Source organism: Tenrec ecaudatus, unplaced genomic scaffold (assembly GCF_050624435.1).
Source record: "Tenrec ecaudatus isolate mTenEca1 unplaced genomic scaffold, mTenEca1.hap1 Scaffold_737, whole genome shotgun sequence".
Lineage (NCBI taxonomy): Eukaryota > Metazoa > Chordata > Mammalia > Afrosoricida > Tenrecidae > Tenrec > Tenrec ecaudatus.
The window spans coordinates 161,051-178,185 of record NW_027459633.1 but is presented as its reverse complement, the minus strand read 5'-3'; the positions used below and the strand labels follow the sequence as shown (position 1 = coordinate 178,185).

General features: G+C 40.3%; 1 pseudogene; it reads left to right on the top strand.

Annotated features, from left to right (window-relative positions):
- The first annotated feature begins 11,132 nt into the window (after positions 1 to 11,132).
- LOC142436873 (cytochrome c oxidase assembly protein COX11, mitochondrial-like) lies at positions 11,133 to 12,262 on the top strand (annotated as a pseudogene).
- The last annotated feature ends 4,873 nt before the right edge of the window (positions 12,263 to 17,135 follow it).

Here is a 17,135-nt window from a genome sequence, read left to right as displayed (position 1 = left end):
TATCTCTGTCTTGGCCAAGGTACATCTCAGATTTCCTATTGGTCTTCCTCTGTCTCATTGTCCACCTCTATAGCATGTTTCTGTAGTTATCACACTCTACTGTTCATAAATGGGCTACCTAACCATAGGCATTTCTTCACATACAGTAGATATTCTAAAGAATACCCAGAAGACAAGTGGATTGGAGCAGGTTAAACTTGATGAAAAGCTCAGCATCGTTGGAACTGAAGTGCAACCAGAGAATTTCTTAGAAGCAAGGATGGTGATACTTCACTTTACACACATTGGTCATGCTATGAGGAGAGAGCAGTACCTGGAAAAGACACCATGCTTAGTAAAGTTGACAGTCAGTGAAAAAGAGGAAGCTCCTCGGTGGCATGAATTGATACAACAGATGTAGCAGTGAGATCAAGCATAACCAGTGTGATGATGGCACAGCATCAGACTGTGTCCTGTTCTGTTGGACACAGGGTTGGTATAAACTGGAACACACTCAAAGAGAACTAAATAAGTAAAAATATGTAGAAACATAAAACAGTACTCCTCACAGGACCTAGTAGAATAACTGTTCTGGGAGGACACGGTAGGGGCAGGCGGAGATGAATATGTAATGTCATATTGAATAAACACAGCAAGAGGAAGTGTGTCCCAAGTTACCAATCAAACTCCTGCTGAAAAACAAAGGCAGGGGGCTATATACAAATGAGATGGGGGAACTCTACTTGGAACAAGCATGTAGTGAGCCAGAAGACTCTCCAAGGCCAGCTCCTGAAGGAAAAGCACAGTGGAGGAGGGGAGTTTAGAGTTTTAGGCACGGACACGACGAAGGAAATGTAGGCAATAACAGATATGCATCAATTTCACAGCAACAGTCCTGAGTGTGCATCAGGGTGGGGTTGTGACTTTTGACAAGAAATGAGTTTTTCATAATTCTTCCTTCTAAATGTCTTCTGGTTTGATGTGGCGATGTCTTTCTAGCACATTCTGGATCCTTGACCAAAGTCCTTCTGTTCCATGGTGACCTGAAGTTGGGAATGTCCTTTCTCTGCATGTTTGCCCAGCATATTTAGACATAACTGATAGTAGGTTGATGGAATGGTATACTTTTCTAGAAAGAAATGCATCCAAAGAGTATCAGGAAGGAAAATACAGAATAATTGTTGGCACTACATGAGGTATATGTATTTCATCATCGTGTATCAATACGTCATATCCCAGGGGAGGTTTCTTGGGTAAGTGTGAAATTTACAGGGTTAAGCTGGTTGGGCAGTGGTCTCACACAGAATGGCCAATGACTTTATTGTTCTTATTCTGAAATCTGATTCCTCTTGGCTAATTTATTGGTAGTAAATACATCCTTGTCACCAAAGATTAGCTACTAGATTAATAAAAATAAAATTTCCTTAAGATGGCAACTCTATTTCCATGTATTGTTGCTTCTATATTACTCTCTCTCCCTCCCTTCCTTCATCCTTCTCCCCTCCTCTTTCTTTCTTTCCTTCAGGATGTAGCAGCGATTGATAGACAGCCATGAGAAAAAATGTTCATACCATTTCATCTTCCATCATTCCTGTCAAAGAGCATACTGGGGTTTCTGTTAAAAATTAAAGAGCTTATTTGAGTAACAAAACAATCCAGGGGTTGGCAGTAGTACCTCCAAGGATTCACAAAGTACTGACATGAAAATAAATTTTCAGAGAGTATAAATACAGAGGATCCAGGAACTCACAAGAACATTCTGATTGCTTAGCTATTTATAAAATTTGAGTAATTGCACAATTATATACATATAATATATAATTATATATATATGTATGTATATATATTATATATATATAATGGATATCGTTCCTGGTAGTGTGTTGTGAGAGGAAAGAAATACTTTTCTTAAAGACTTCTTGAACTATGATTAGTTTCAAAGGTCTGTTAAAAAAACACACTAAATATCATCAACAACAAAAACTGAAGTCAGGTCTTTTTCTTTGGCAGAAAGCCTCTCCTTACACCGAACATGTAGTTCTTTTGAACTCCTTTACAGAATTCAAAAGAAAGCAATAATGATAGGTAGATCAATTAAACACAATCAAATGTGGGACTACAGGAGCAGGGAAAGGAAAGGGGCCTGATTGGGAGAGGCACAAGACTGACAATTGGAAAAGCTTACAAAATTGGGTCAGAACCCTCTGATGTCCAGTACATTCTTAAATGAAAGATTGTCTCACCCTGTTTTGGCCAGGGGACTCTCAGCAACCTCGCTCCATCTGACACTCCTTACATTGCTTTACATTGCAAGTCAGAGATCAGAAATAACTCAGTAGAGGCTGAGTGTATGTGAAGATAGAATCTGAGTTTAGCTGAGTATTTATTTTAAATACTTTCATTGGGGGCTCTTACATCACTTATTACAATCCATACATTCATCCATTGTGTCAAGAACCTTTGCATATATGCTGCCATCATCATTTTCAAAGCATTGTCTTCCCCCTTGAGCCCCTGATATCAGCTCCCCATTTCTTCCTCCTCCCTCCCCTGTACATCCTCCCTCACAAACCCTTGATAAATTATGGATTTTTATTTTCATATCTTACATTATCCTCCATCTCCCCTCACCCACTTTTCCATTGTTTATACTCCTCATAGAGGTTTCTAGATTGATCCTTGTGATCAATTCCCCCTTTCTCCTCCCCTAATCCTCCCAGTATCTCTAATCTCATTTTTGGCCCTGAGGGGTTTATCTATCCTGGATTCCATGTGTTTTTCCAGGCTCTTATCTGGAGCCAGGTGAATGCTCTGATCTAATCCAATTTCTAAGGTAGTACTGAGGTCATGATAGTGGGGTGAAAGAAACACCAAAGAGCTAGAGGAAAGTTGTGTGCTTCATCGGTGCTATACTGCATCCTGACTAGCTCATCTCTTCCCTGTGACCCCTATGTGAGGGGATGTCCAATTGTCTACAGATGGGCATTGGGTCTCCACTCCATGCCCCCCACCCCCATTCTCATTGGGTATAATTTTGTTCTGGGTCTTAGCTGAGTGTTAACTTCACTGAAAGCCCCATTTGAGGCTTTTTTTTTTCTGACCTAGAATGTTGAAAGTATCATGAACTAGAGAGAGAGGATCTTGAAGAATCAATCTACTGTTGTTTTGGTAGAAATATAAATTAGTTAGGAGAATGTTATACTTTGTTCACCTGTAACTTAGCAAGAAATGCTCCATAACTCCAACCCCAAGTTAACCCCCTCCACCTTGTCTCACTGATTCTCCCATGACTGTGTGCAGGAGCAAGTTATCATGGGTACTAGCTAAGCCAAAGACTTATCTCAGTGCATAAAGTTCTCTCTCTCCTTGGCATTAACTGGCGCCTATATACCCGGCCTTTCTCACTGATATTTAGGGCTTTAGAAATGGAAGCTCTGAAAAAAGAGCTTACTTAAAACAAAATTATTTTCATAGTTTGTAGCTTTCATTCCAAGATTTATGTCTGTCTTAAAAAACTGTTTCACTCAGTCTATGTGTATGTTAGGCCAGGGTGACTAGAGAAATAAACCTAGTGAACTCATATATGTTTAAGAAAGGAAGTGGTGTTAACAAACCCAGGGACAAGGGAACAACAAGGAATCCAAAATCAGTGGCAAGGAGGATTTAAGATGCTTGGTAGGGATTGATCAATGACAATGTAACTGAGAGGAATTACTAAAACCAAAATGGAGGCTGAGCATGATAGTGGGGCAAGAGGAAAGTAAAAGGAAATAGAGGACAGAGCTAGGAGGCAAAGGATAATTATAGAGATCTCAATGCAGGCATGCATATATGTATATATATATTTATATGCGATGATGGGGAAATAAATCTATGTGCATATATTTATTAGTTTCATATTAAGGTAGCCAATTGACATTGGACCTCCACTCAAGTACTCCCTCAATGCAAGAATACTTTGTTCTATTAAACTAGCAATCCATGATGCTCACCTTCCAACACTATCACTGAAGACAAATGGGTGCTTAATTAAATGTGGTGAAGAAAGCTGATGGTGCCCAGTTATCAAAAGATATAGTGTGTGATGTCTTAAAGGCTTGAAAGTAAACAAGCAGCCATCTAGCTGAGAAGCAACAAAGACCACATGGAAGAAGCCCACCAGACTGTGCGATCACGAGGTGTCAAAGGGATCAGGGACTAGGCATCAAAGAACAAAAATTCATATCATTGTGAATGAGGCGGAGTGCAGATTTGGGAGCCAAAGCCCATCTGTAGGCAACTGGACATCCCCCTACAGAAGGGTCTTGGGGAGGAGAAGAGTGCAGGGTGCAATGTAGCAAAGATGGAACATACAATTTTCCTCTAGTTCTTAAATGATTCCTCCCCCCACCTCTAGTTCTTAAATGCTTCCTCCCCCCATCTTATCATGATCCCAATTCTACCTTACAAATCCAGCTGTACACTGGTACAGACAGGAACTGGAAACACGTGGGATCCAGGTCAGATGATCCCTTCAGGGACAATGGGAGAGAGGGGTGATACTGGGAGTGTTGAGGGATGGTGGAAATTTAAAGGGGAACCGATTACAAGGATCTATATATAACCTCCTCCCTAGGGGATGAGCAACAGAAAAGTGGGTGAAGAGAGATGTCAGACATTGTGAGATATGACAAAATAGTAATAATTTACAAGGGTTCATGAGTGAGGCAGGAGTGGGAGGGAGGGGAAAATGAGGAGATGATGCTAAGGGCTCAAGTAGAAAGCAAATGTTTTGAGAATGATGTTGGCAACAAATGTACAAATGTGCTTGACACAATGGATGGATGGATAGATTGTGATAATGTTGTATGAGCCCCCCCCCAAATGATTTTTAAAATAAAGATAGGTAGTGTTTTTCTAGAAATATGTCCACTTATTCTAAATTTTCAAATTCACTGTTGTGATCTTCATAGTTTTGGTTCTGTTGTGATATTGGATTTTTTGTTTCTTATTCTTTATATTTGCTTTTCCTATTACTTTTACTTTAATTAGTTTACCAGTAGTTTGTCAAAATTTGTTAATATTTTTAAAGAATTAACTTGTCTTATGGATTATTTCCCTGTTCCTTTTCATTTATTTCTGCTCCATTCTTTAATATTTATTGCCTTCTTATGACTGATATTTTACATAGCTCTTTTTGTTCTAATTGTTGAAGGTGTTGTGTTACCATACTGACTTTGCTCTCTTTTTTGATATCTTCATACATTGTTCACAACAAGTGTTCTTAGTACTGCTTCTGCTGTGTACCAAAGCTTGTGGTATGCTTATTTTCATTTTTGTAAGGAATTTAAAACCTTAATCCCTTAATCCTACCATTTCCAAGCAATTTAATGCACACAATTTCTCATTTTCCATGTTACCTTTTTATTCTTTTATCTTCCTATAGTTTATATCTAATTTCATAATGTTGTGAAGTAAAAATTTTTATTTATAATATCACAAATTAAAAATTATTAAGCCTTCATTGTAGCCTAACATGTGGACTATTCTGAAGAATGGTACATATGAACATGAGAAGAAGATACATTGAGGTTTTCCCGGATAGCATGCACCCTATATGTCTAAGAGGTCAGTAATTATAGTATTTAGTTCTTCTGTTACTGTATTGATTTATTATCTAGTTGATCTTTTGAGTTGTTCTGTAAAACCCAGTGAGGTGTATTTAACTCTATTCCTGTAAAATTATGTATTTCTCTCTTTAAGTCTATAAGAGTTTGATTAATATATCTTGAGGGTCTGCCATTGAATGCATATATATTCATTAATATTTTTTTCTTCTTGCTCTTTTGTTCCTTTTATCATATGATGCCCTTATGGGTCTCCCATTAAAGATTTGGTCTTGAAGTATATTTCACTATTAATTTGTATAGGCAGTAACAGACTTCAAAATTGTCATTGGTTAATATTGCTATCCTTGTTTTTTATTGCCATTTTCTTGATGTATTTTCTTCGACCTTTGATTTTTAGATTCTATTTCTCTTTATGTCTCAATCGTGTTTGTTTTAAGCATAGATTTATGGATCAAGTTTCCTTACCCATTGTGCTTCTCACTGCCTCTTGAGAGGTACATTGTATCCATTAACATTCCATTTCATTATTGATGTGTATGCATTTATTGCTGTCATTATGCATTGGGTTGTCTTTATGGTTCCCCCGCCCCTTTGTGGAATTATTGTGTTTTTTCCTCAATTTTCTTGCCCTGAGTTCATTTTCTTATGTTTTCTCTTAATTTTTGTCTTTTTTTGGTTATTATTTTGTAAGGCTTCATGCTTTGCTCTTGCTGTTTTTCTTTTGGATTAGCTTTATTTTTTCTTCTTCATTCTTTCCATTTTACTTGAGAATCTTGTTAATAATTATATGATTCCAAACAATAATATTGCATAGAAAATCTTTTCTGGATCATTCTAAGGGAAATTTTTTGAATAAATATCTATTTTTGAGTATTCATTAGGATGAAAACTTTCAAGATACATCAGAGGGTGTGAAGAAAATTTCCACTCAGCATGAGAATATTTTCTTTTTGCATTAACTATTTCTAACTTTGACAACAAATGGCCTAGTTAGTATCCTGGAGTGAAAACAGATCTCATCAATACCTATTATTCTGAAGTCTGCCTTTGGATCAATGGTGACAGACAGACAAAGCCCATTCCAATGAAGAGAAGGCAGATTCCAATGCAGGAAGTTTCCCAAGAGCCACTGTGCACGGTGTCCCTAGAGAGGTACTGACAAGTTGGGGAAACCACAGCTTCTGAGAGGAAAGCATCACTGACTACATTCCCTGGCATCTGCTGAAAACATGGCCTAAAGAACATTTTGAGAAATCAGTTTGCAATTTGCTCCTCTTGCGACACATTTATTATCCTTTGGAATCAAAGATGTCTTCCAATGAGTGCTTCCTTCGTTGTGACTCCAATGAATGATCTTTCGAATGACTCAACCCAACAGACAGGTCATTCAGTTCACCTGTTCCCAGTGGCAGGGGTCTCTCTGTGCCTGGAACCTTTGTTTCTGCATACAGGGAGACAATGGGTAGCAAGCATCACTAAGGACGTGTCAGAAATTTAGCCCCAGAAGTCACCACCATTGTTTTCTCAGACATAGAGATCATTAGTCATTCACTGCCAACAGTGCACAGAGAACAATGCAGAAGGAAATCTTCATAGACCTGACCCTGGACTGTAGGAGGTCACTGAGTTCAGTACATTTGAAATCATTCATTGCACGCATGAATCTGGACATGCCTGTATTTTATTGTCAATAGGTTTTGAGTAACAGATAGGGTGAGAATTATCATGATAACCTATTTTTCAAGAAGGAAACTGGGTTCTATAGGATGAAAATGAACTCTTAGAGTCACTTTACTATTTGTATTGCACACAGAGAATGCTAATTTCTCCTTCAGGTCGGCAGTGAGGAAAAAATTTAGAGAGTAAGAAAAAGAAAAAAATGTCCGTCGACATGCTGAGAGATGAAAGACGGAAGGAACCCTGATTCCAAAAGGAAATGCTCCATCATCTATCTGTGCCTGTCTAGGGCTGGATGTGCGCACTCAGTGAGTTCTGCGCGCCCCCTGCTGCCCAGTGTCTTCCCTGCAGGGGAGGTTTGTGTCTGGGCTCACACTGACTTCCCCTCACTGTGTTTCCCTTGCACAGTAATACATGGCCGAATCCTCAGCAGTCACGGAGCTCAGCTGCAGGGAGAACTGATTATTCGATGTGTCTCTAGTGATGGAGAGTCTGCTTTGGAATGATGGGTTATAATTTGTACCGCCACTAGAGCATATCCATGCCATCCACTGCAGCCCTTTCCCTGAGGGCTGGCGGATCCAGTGCCAGCAGTAACCACTGCTTGTGATGGAGAAGCCAGAGACAGTGCAGATGAGGGACAGCTTCTGGGAGGGCTTCACCAGTCCTGGACCCGACTCCTGAAGCTGCACCTGGGACAGGACACCTGCAAACAAAAACAGATGGTCCCCATTATTCACTTGAGTTCACAACCATCCCCACAGACCCCGGTCAGATATCTGAATCTCCCACCTTGGGGAACTGTCAGGAGGCACAGGAGAACACACAGCAATAGCATCTTTAGACCACAGCTCTGCATTCCCAAGAGACCTGAAGGCCTGTCTGAAGAGAACTGATAGCTTTCCTGCCCAAGGGAAATTTATCCTAGTGCCCGAAGAATGATTTGCATGTGAGCGAGCACTGTCTTTATAAACAGAAAGTGATAGAGACCAGACAACCCTCTACCTCCTGAGCCCATGCTAGGGTAACTGTGTTTGAACTCGTATGCATGTTAGTCTATAATGAGAGAGCACTTGACCTAAGCAGTGTGTATTAAAGATAAAAGGAAAACCAAATATTTCTGAGCTCAATATTCTCTCCCTCCAGCCCCTCAAAGTCTCTGCCCTGCCTTGGGCTCCTGTATGTCCTGTGCCCAGAGAGTGGACAGGCTATCATTTGTTGAAAACATCAGGTGGACACCAGGGTATCTTCATCACCCACGCTCTCCAAACACCTTTTCTTTCCAAACTAACACTTCCTTATCAACCTCCTCAAAGTCTTCTGGGGTTTTCTTTGAACCACTGCCATCACCAACTCCAGCACTCCTACCAACAACACGTCTCAGGTTTTGATAACTAAGGCCAATCTCAGTGTAAATAAAGAGATGCCAGTGTCATAGGGTCTCAGGGAGGAGGTTTCCAACTGGAGAATGTGGATCCCAGAAAAGAAAAGTTTCAACTCTATAACTTCTAATTGATGCAAGACTGTGAGATGTCAGTCACTTGGTTTTCCAGAGCACATCCAAAATTTGGGCAAAACCTGTCAGGAGTTCAAGTGTAAAGATACAGCAGAGAAGTGAGTGGAAATTCAAGTTATCAGGGGGGCATAAAAAGAATAATGATATTTCAGGTTTTGAAAAAAAGACACCTGCTTGAGACTCAACAGGCACCCTGGATTAAAATAAGGTCTATTCAGGCAACTAGTCCTCAAAATTTAGGGGACAACCATACATACTGTTTTAAATGCCCCTTTCCCAGGGGATTCTGTTCTATATGAAATGTGAGCATTTCCAACCAAAATCATCCTCTTCATTTGCACGCTGGGCACAGCCCTCTGAAAACTACTCAGAGATCTAAAGCTTGTGTTTATTTCCTAGACTCAAGGAAAATTATTCACCTTAATGCCTATGGAATCTGTGGGATTGTCTCTAGACATGCAGTTTACAAAGCCATTCCCCATTCAGATTCCTTCCTCATTTCTCTCCCTCATATCATAGATTATTTCCCCCAGATTAGGGTTGGCCATATTAATTTTCTGGTCAGTTAGAATATCTTTAAATTTCTACATAAATATATATTTCAACACTGTGAAAATCTGAGCATAAGATTATGGTCACCTGAAATTCTTTGGCCCAGAATTTGCAGAGGGATATTAGCCATAAGATAATATTGCTGCACATATACTTGACAATACAAATTAAATAGGAAAACTTAAAAAGAAAAACAACCTATCACTTCCTCCCACACAAGCATCAGAAATCCCAAACTCGAACCAGACACCAAAGACTATAGCTATATTGGTGAGAATATGATGGCATGTTCAATGTCTTTGCCATTAGGGAATTGTAAAGTATAACAGTGACATACCATATTGTTTAAATGAATGAATCAAGCAAACATAAAGGGCAAACTAATGATGCCTTATGTTGTTTATTGTTTTGATAGTTGTATAAAAGACACAAAATCATAAAGTTCTCTAAAATCTGGTCAGCTGTTTTAATTTTGGTTTTGTGTTTTAATGCACTGTGGTCTTAAATAAGTGGTAAAAGAGTTTGATGATTTTCAAAGTATCTGTTGAGGACTATTATAGTTAGGCTTGTGTCAACTTGGCGGGGTAGTGTGCTTAGTGGTTTGGTAGTTGGCACCTAGTAATTCCTCATCATGTGAAAGAACACAATTCAATCAATTCCATAATGGGGTCTGCTGTGCGTAGCCAAGCAGTTGTATGATTAGGGTAGAGTGTACCTCCCTTACTCAGGACAAAGCTCTGAAGCAACTGGAAAACAAATATTCTGTGTGAATGTGATCTACTTCCTTTATAAACAGATTGGTAGGGAAACTTGTTCGTTTCCTTCTGGGTTTGGATCCTGCATCTGGGCTCTTCAAGCTCTAGGTTTTGAATTTGACCGAAAGCTTGAAATAACCCCCGCCAATCCTGAGAGTCCACAGTGGCCTGGTATCTGACATGTGATCTGACCTTGAAGTAATATACATCTTCAATAACAAGTATGACTTGTTTTTATTTACCTGCCTTTGAAACTATCATCAAGTTGTGCTCCAGCCTATTGTAGATTTATCAGCCCCTGAAGCTACATAAGTCAGGAGAAGCCTAACTAAGACTCGAGGACTTAGAGTCAGAATGGAGGTGCCCACTTCTACAACTGCATGAGCAGTTCTCTTTATCTCTCTATGCAGCTCTGGTTTTGTTCTTCTAGTGACCTTATCCTTACATAGATGTTGAATGTTATCACATTGGATTTATCATTCAGTTTAGAAATGGCAAGATTTAGAGTCACTGAGTTTTACAATAAATACCGTGACATGCTCCTCCATTTATTTCTGTTATATTTCATTTACTACAATAATATTTTAAATTTTATATGGGGTTTTAAATATTTATATTGTATAATCTCTTATACCTTTCATTTTATGAAGCACATAATCTTGCTTTTTATTTTCCAAAAACCATTTTTGGGTGTGATAATGCAGATATCGTATAATTCCATAGCTCAATCACATCAAGACATATTGTACATTTGCTACCACAGTCAGTTTCAAAATATTTTCTTACTTCCTAAACTCTTTAATATCAACCCCATCTTACTCTGTCTGTCTCCCATAGCCCCACCCCACCATATCCTATTTTACTTGCTGTGTCTATAGGTGCATCAATCCCAGGTTTCATATTCTGAGAAAAACAGAAAAGATAATAATATAAATTCAGTAGGGTTACCACCAATGACAAAATACATCTGAGTAGAGTATACCCAATATGAAACAGAGGGAGAGAGAGAGAATGTTGAAAACCAGATCAGGTCTGGCTCATGGCATGGAGGAACTTGGAGCTGTGTGCCGGGCGCTGGGGTCACGCTGCGTTGCTGACCAGAGGCTAGAGCCCCTCCTCTGCCCATGGCGGAGTGGCACCCAAGCTCCTGACAGGGGACAGAGGCGGCTAGGGACGTCGGGGCTCCGGAGCCAGGCACTGGGCCTGCTTTTGCAGCCGCCTCAGGGGCCAAAGAGCACGAACCCGTTCATGCGCGCGCAGGAGGAGGCCTGGCGGCGCCGCAACAAGACTGTCCTCACATACGTGACCTCGGTCGCCATGGCCATGCTGGGGGCGTCCTACGCAGCGGTGCCCCTTTATCGGCTCTATTGCCAGACTACTGGACTTGGAGGGTCAGCTGTAGCTGGTCATGGATCTAACCAGATTGAAAACATGGTGCCTGTTAAGGATCGCATTATTAAAGTAACCTTTTTTTTCTTTTTTAAACATTTTATTAGGGGCTCATACAACTCTTATCACAATCCATACATATACATACATCAGTTGTATAAAGCACATCTGTACATTCTTTTCCCTAATCATTTTCTTTTTTTTCTCCTCTTTTCTTTTTTTACATTTTATTAGGGGCTCATACAACTTTGTCACAATCCATACATATACATACATCAATTGTATAAAGCACATCTGCACATTCCCTGCCCCAATCATTCTCAAAGCATTTGCTCTCCACTTAAGCCCTTTGCATCAGGTCCTCTTTTTTTCCCCCGCTCCCTCCCCGTTCCCCCCTCCCTCTAAAGTAACCTTTAATGCGGATGTGCATGCAAGTCTCCAGTGGAACTTTAGACCTCAGCAAACGGAAATATATGTAATGCCAGGAGAGACGGCACTGGCATTTTACAAAGCTAAGAACCCGACTGACAAGCCAGTCATCGGGATTTCTACATACAATCTTGTACCATTTGAAGCTGGACAGTATTTCAATAGAATACAGTGCTTCTGTTTTGAAGAACAAAGGCTTAATCCACAAGAGGAAGTAGACATGCCAGGGTTTTTCTACATTGATCCTGAATTTGCTGAAGATCCAAGAATGGTGAATATTGATCTCATCACTCTTTCTTATACTTTTTGTTGGAGCTAAAGATGGCCATAAATTGCCAGTTCCAGGCTATCATTGAAGTCAGCAGCTAAATCTGCGTCCCATTTGTGATTTTTGAGAAATCATGTGTCTGACTTCTCAGAGATGAAATATTTCTACTATGTTGTATTTAATTATTGTGTACTGGTGATGGTTCAGCTTGCTTCCTTCCATGCCTGGACATCTTAACCACATTTAAAATCGAGAAAACAGGTTTAGCTTTTACCATAAGGAATCCACTTAAAGAGTGCCTACTTAAGAGTGACTGCCACCAAACTCTTAAGAGCTTGATAGTAGTAAGTAACTGTTTAGCTTTAAATATAAATATAAATATAAATATATATATAAAGAGAGAGAGAGACTTAATGGTACGGCTTAATTCATTAGATTGCTTCCAAATTTTGGCCCTTCATACTTGTATCATTTGAACACTTGATGTTTATTTTTGGCTGTGCACCAGACTCTGAACAGGTTGATTATTAAATCTCTCAAACCAGTGGTGTTACCTGCCTTCAGTGTGAATAGTCATTATTGTTAGTCCTTAACATGAAAGAGGTGTGTTACTTGCTCAAAGATTGCATGTTTTCTTCAAATTCTTATTTGTTTTACTTTTAAGATCTAGGACTGCTTTATATTGATTGTACCATGTAAATAATTAGGTTGCAATTGTGGTACCATGAAATCTCTCTATATATATGATTAACTATGATAGTTACAAGTCCTTCAATGTTAAAATATGTGTGGGGTTGTATACATATACTGATATCGAAAGTCTACCTGTAAACAAACTCTAAAGACACATTAAATTATTTTAATAGTTAAGAAAAAAAACCAGATCAGACCCAACATGTATCAGTAGGGGGGTTAACTGAAAAAGTTTTAACCATTCAAGCCAGGTTTATCATTTTGATCTACTATAATCATCTCTCCAATGCAATCTGATTAGTAACCAGGTGATTCCCATCCCTCTATTATGGACAGAGGGTAATCACCTGAGGTTTATTGCCTCGGTAGATCTCATAAATGTATCTTGCCTTTAAACATGTATCTTCCATTCTTTCTAAAGTTTAGAATAGTGTTATCATCTATTTCCTTTGAATCTGGTGACCCTAGAAAGGGACAATGCTATTTCTACTTTATCCTTTCTTTATTCTGTGAACACAATGATATCCCATCAAGATAATGAGGGGTTTATTGCTCATTCCTCAGATATATTAATGTATTTCCTTAACACTTGGAAACTTGACTTGTATTCACGCTAAAAGCTGCTCAGGTCTCATTCAAAATCACTAAATTTTAATGATATACCATGAAGTGTGACAATTTTATTTTACCTCACTTTCCCTAGATATATTATCATTTATTTTCTTAATATATTGAAAGCTGGTGTGTATTATTGTTAAAAGCTGTTCTCATCTCATTTAAAATCACTAAAGTAAGCTTTAATTGTATCAGATGAATTGTGATGATTTTATTTGTATAAAGCCTTTATTATTTATTGGTTCCACATTTTTCTGCTTACTGATAACTATTTAGCTTTTCTTTTATAATTGTGATTTGTGTTTATTGAATTTCTGGGGTCAGGCATGGATAAAAATCCAACTGCACTCTCCAAAACGCTCTGTGCCATCAGACACACACTGGGAAGTGGCCCACTGAAAGGGTAGTGGCAGCTCCCAGACTTCTGTGAAGCAGCAGGGGCCCAGAAATGCCAAACCCCACTGTCCTGCTGGGCAGAGTCCTGGGTGTGGTGTCTGAGAGGAGTGCTTGGGGGCTGTCTGCTCAGGAATGATGTCTCTGTCCACTTCCATAGGTGAATCCTCATTGATGCTGAGAGACAGCGGCATGGAGTCTGAACCCTGCCATTCCCGGCTTTTGCTCAAGGATCCTCCAGATGCCCACCCCAGTAAATCCCCTAGTTATACTGCCAATCTCTTACTGAATCTGTTCTAGACCACGTGGTACACAGGGTGGAAGCTCTTGTCAGTTTTTCCCTGTGATCTGTTATCTCAGGCACAGAGAGAAGAATCAACTCTGAAGGTGCTGACCTAAACTGGGAACAAGAAGAGAATGTATAATTAGGAAAATATAAAATATTGGAAATAGGACTTCATTTTTAAGCCTCATCCTGGAAAGAATACAAAAACACATATAATCAGATTTTCAGTGGTTTATTTTTGTTGTTTTGTTGTCTGGTTGCATACTGTTGCTTTGTTTTCCTCTGTCTTGTTTTCGTGCATGTTAGTGTCTCCACAGGTCTGTCTGAATAGGACAGGCTGGATGAACTATCTGTAGGGAAAAAAACTGGACCGACAGTTCTGGGGGGACTTTGGGTGGGGGGATAGGGGGGTAAGGAAGTAGTGTTAACAAACACAGGGACAAGGGAACAACATGGGACCCCAAATGGTAGAGAGGGGGGAATGGCAGGCCTGGTGGGGAATGATCAAGGGTAAGGTTGTGTAGACAAGAGGTATACTCTAGCCCAGGTGGCAACGAGGCATGGTAGTAGGGCAGGAGGAAAGTCAAGGGAGATGGAGGAAAGAGCTAGGAGTCAAAGGGCATTTATGGAGGTCTAGACAAAGACATGTACATGCAAATATATATAGGAGGATGGGGAAATAGATCGATGCGTCTATATTTATAGGTAAAGCCCTGTCTATTAAACAACTCTTCCCCCCTCCTTGCTCTGCTGTGTCTCTACACGTGAAGTCATGACACCTGACTGGTCTGCACTCTTCTGAACGTTCTCTGTCAAACAGAGTCTCTCTTCAGAATCTTGCATTTCTCGCAGAGTTAAAACCTTGTCTTGTCTGGGGACCAACTTTTCTAGTTGGCAACTTCTTCCCTGAAACACGGTGGCACTTGACTCACTTGACTTACCCTGAGGTTTTCCTTAGCAATCAGGCACTGGATGAAGTGATGGTGTTGCTTGTAAGAGCGGTGGGGTTTGTGATGATCTTGGCCAAGGTGGGGAAAGACCTGGCTGATGAACATTAGTAGGGAGTCAATGCCAACTGCAGACATCCTGCCAGAGGCCTCAGGGCATATGTACATTAATGAAATACAGGGACAAGAGTGAAGGGCAGTCTCTGGTCGAGCTTACCGCTGCCTGTCCTTAGTATCTGTTGGACATTGCAACAATTCACAGAGCCCAGAAACATGAGGAAATCTACTCAAGGGAGGAGTGGGTGGAAAAAGGCACTGGATGGCATCATGGAAGAGGTGGATATTTGTGGGATAACCAATCCCCAACTCCTTGGGACAGATCTAGTATTAATTCTTCTAAAACATTTATTTACCACATATGAAAATGACCAAGGACATTGAGAAGGTTGATTAAATGGCGTCAGTGTATAAAAAAGTAATGTGTTTGGAGAGTGTGGGGTAATGAGGACACTGTGGGGTGAACCTGATGGTTTCAAAGAACTCTATACTGCCCAACCTCTGATGCACAGGATATATGGGAGCCTCAGTCAGGGCAGGAGCAATGAAGGGCTGGAGGGGAAGAATACTTGGCTCAGAAATGCTGGGCTGTCCTTTGACCATTCACAGACACCTCCTAGAAAACGTGCTCTCTCATTCAAAACTAACACAGAGATGAGTTCAAAAGAAGAATTGCCCTATGATGGCCTCAGAAGAAACAAAGGAGACTCTATTTATAAGCACAGGGCTTCCTCCTATGCAAATCATTCTTCAGGCAGTAGGTTAAAATCCCAGCCTTGGGCACTGAAGGCTATCAGTTCTCTTCTGACAGGGCTGTGGGTCCCTTGGGAAAGTACAACTGTAGGCTAAAGATGCTTGTATTACAATTAAATAAAACTATTTAATATGCACCTATAAAATTCTGACACGTGGATTTTTAAATGTTTGTGAGGGGTGGGGACAATTTGCAATCAAAACGCAAGGCAAACAGTGGACAAGATGTTTGCTCAAGTGAAGCACCTCTCCTTACTCTGCACAAGGTAGCACAATGCTCCAGGCCCTCAAATGTGTCCTCCGAAAACCATCACTTGTTTAGTCCTGATTCCCAGCCAGTGTCTGAGGATGTCCAGGGCATTAAGACAAGCCAGGTTTTGAGATACACAGGACAGCTCCGATGCACAACTATGGCTTGAGGACACTGTGATGTGATTGCTAGTTCATGCTGGACTGTGCTGACTTTATGGAAATCCCAGCCACCCTTTCCTCTCAAAACCCTTACTGGACACAGATTTGCATCATAGCTGAGAGATCCCTCATCTTTGCCTTGTCCCCTCTGTGTGTATCTGACTCCATTTGTGTCCTTCTGCACTTTAGAAATGGGAGCCCGTTTCCTCACCTTACAATGCAAAATTTATAATTGAGCAGTTGATACAAACCCTGACATCGTGAAAATCTCCAATGGAAGCTGTAAGATGGAGAGGAAGCCAGTTCTTAACTCCCCTCCACACTGTCTGCCAGACTGAGTCCTGTGAATCAGAGTCCTGAGCAATCCCTGAAGTCCATACCTCCCTTTAGGGAGGTTTGTGTACAGATTCTTACACATTCCCTTTTCCGTGTCTCCATTACTGAACTAGATTGAGGCTGTCCATTTGAAGATAAAAAATGTTCTTGGCTTTTCTCTGGTGACTGTCAATCAGGAATTCACAGTGTGTAGGTAGGATATGGAATAACTATTACTTCAGGCCCTTCATGGAATTGGCTGATGACATCCATGCCATCACTGCTGGGGAGGGGTCCACAGGTTGGACTGCAGAATCTCAGAAGGGCCCTAGTCTGCCTCAAGTCTCCCAGAGCCACCAGCTGCATTGGACCATGCAAACACAAAGACATCCTGATCAGGAAAACCATCACACATGGTTTCACTCTCTTGTTCAACACCTTTTCTGTTCACTTTTAATATTGCCACAAGGGCATCTTAGGTCAGCAAAAAT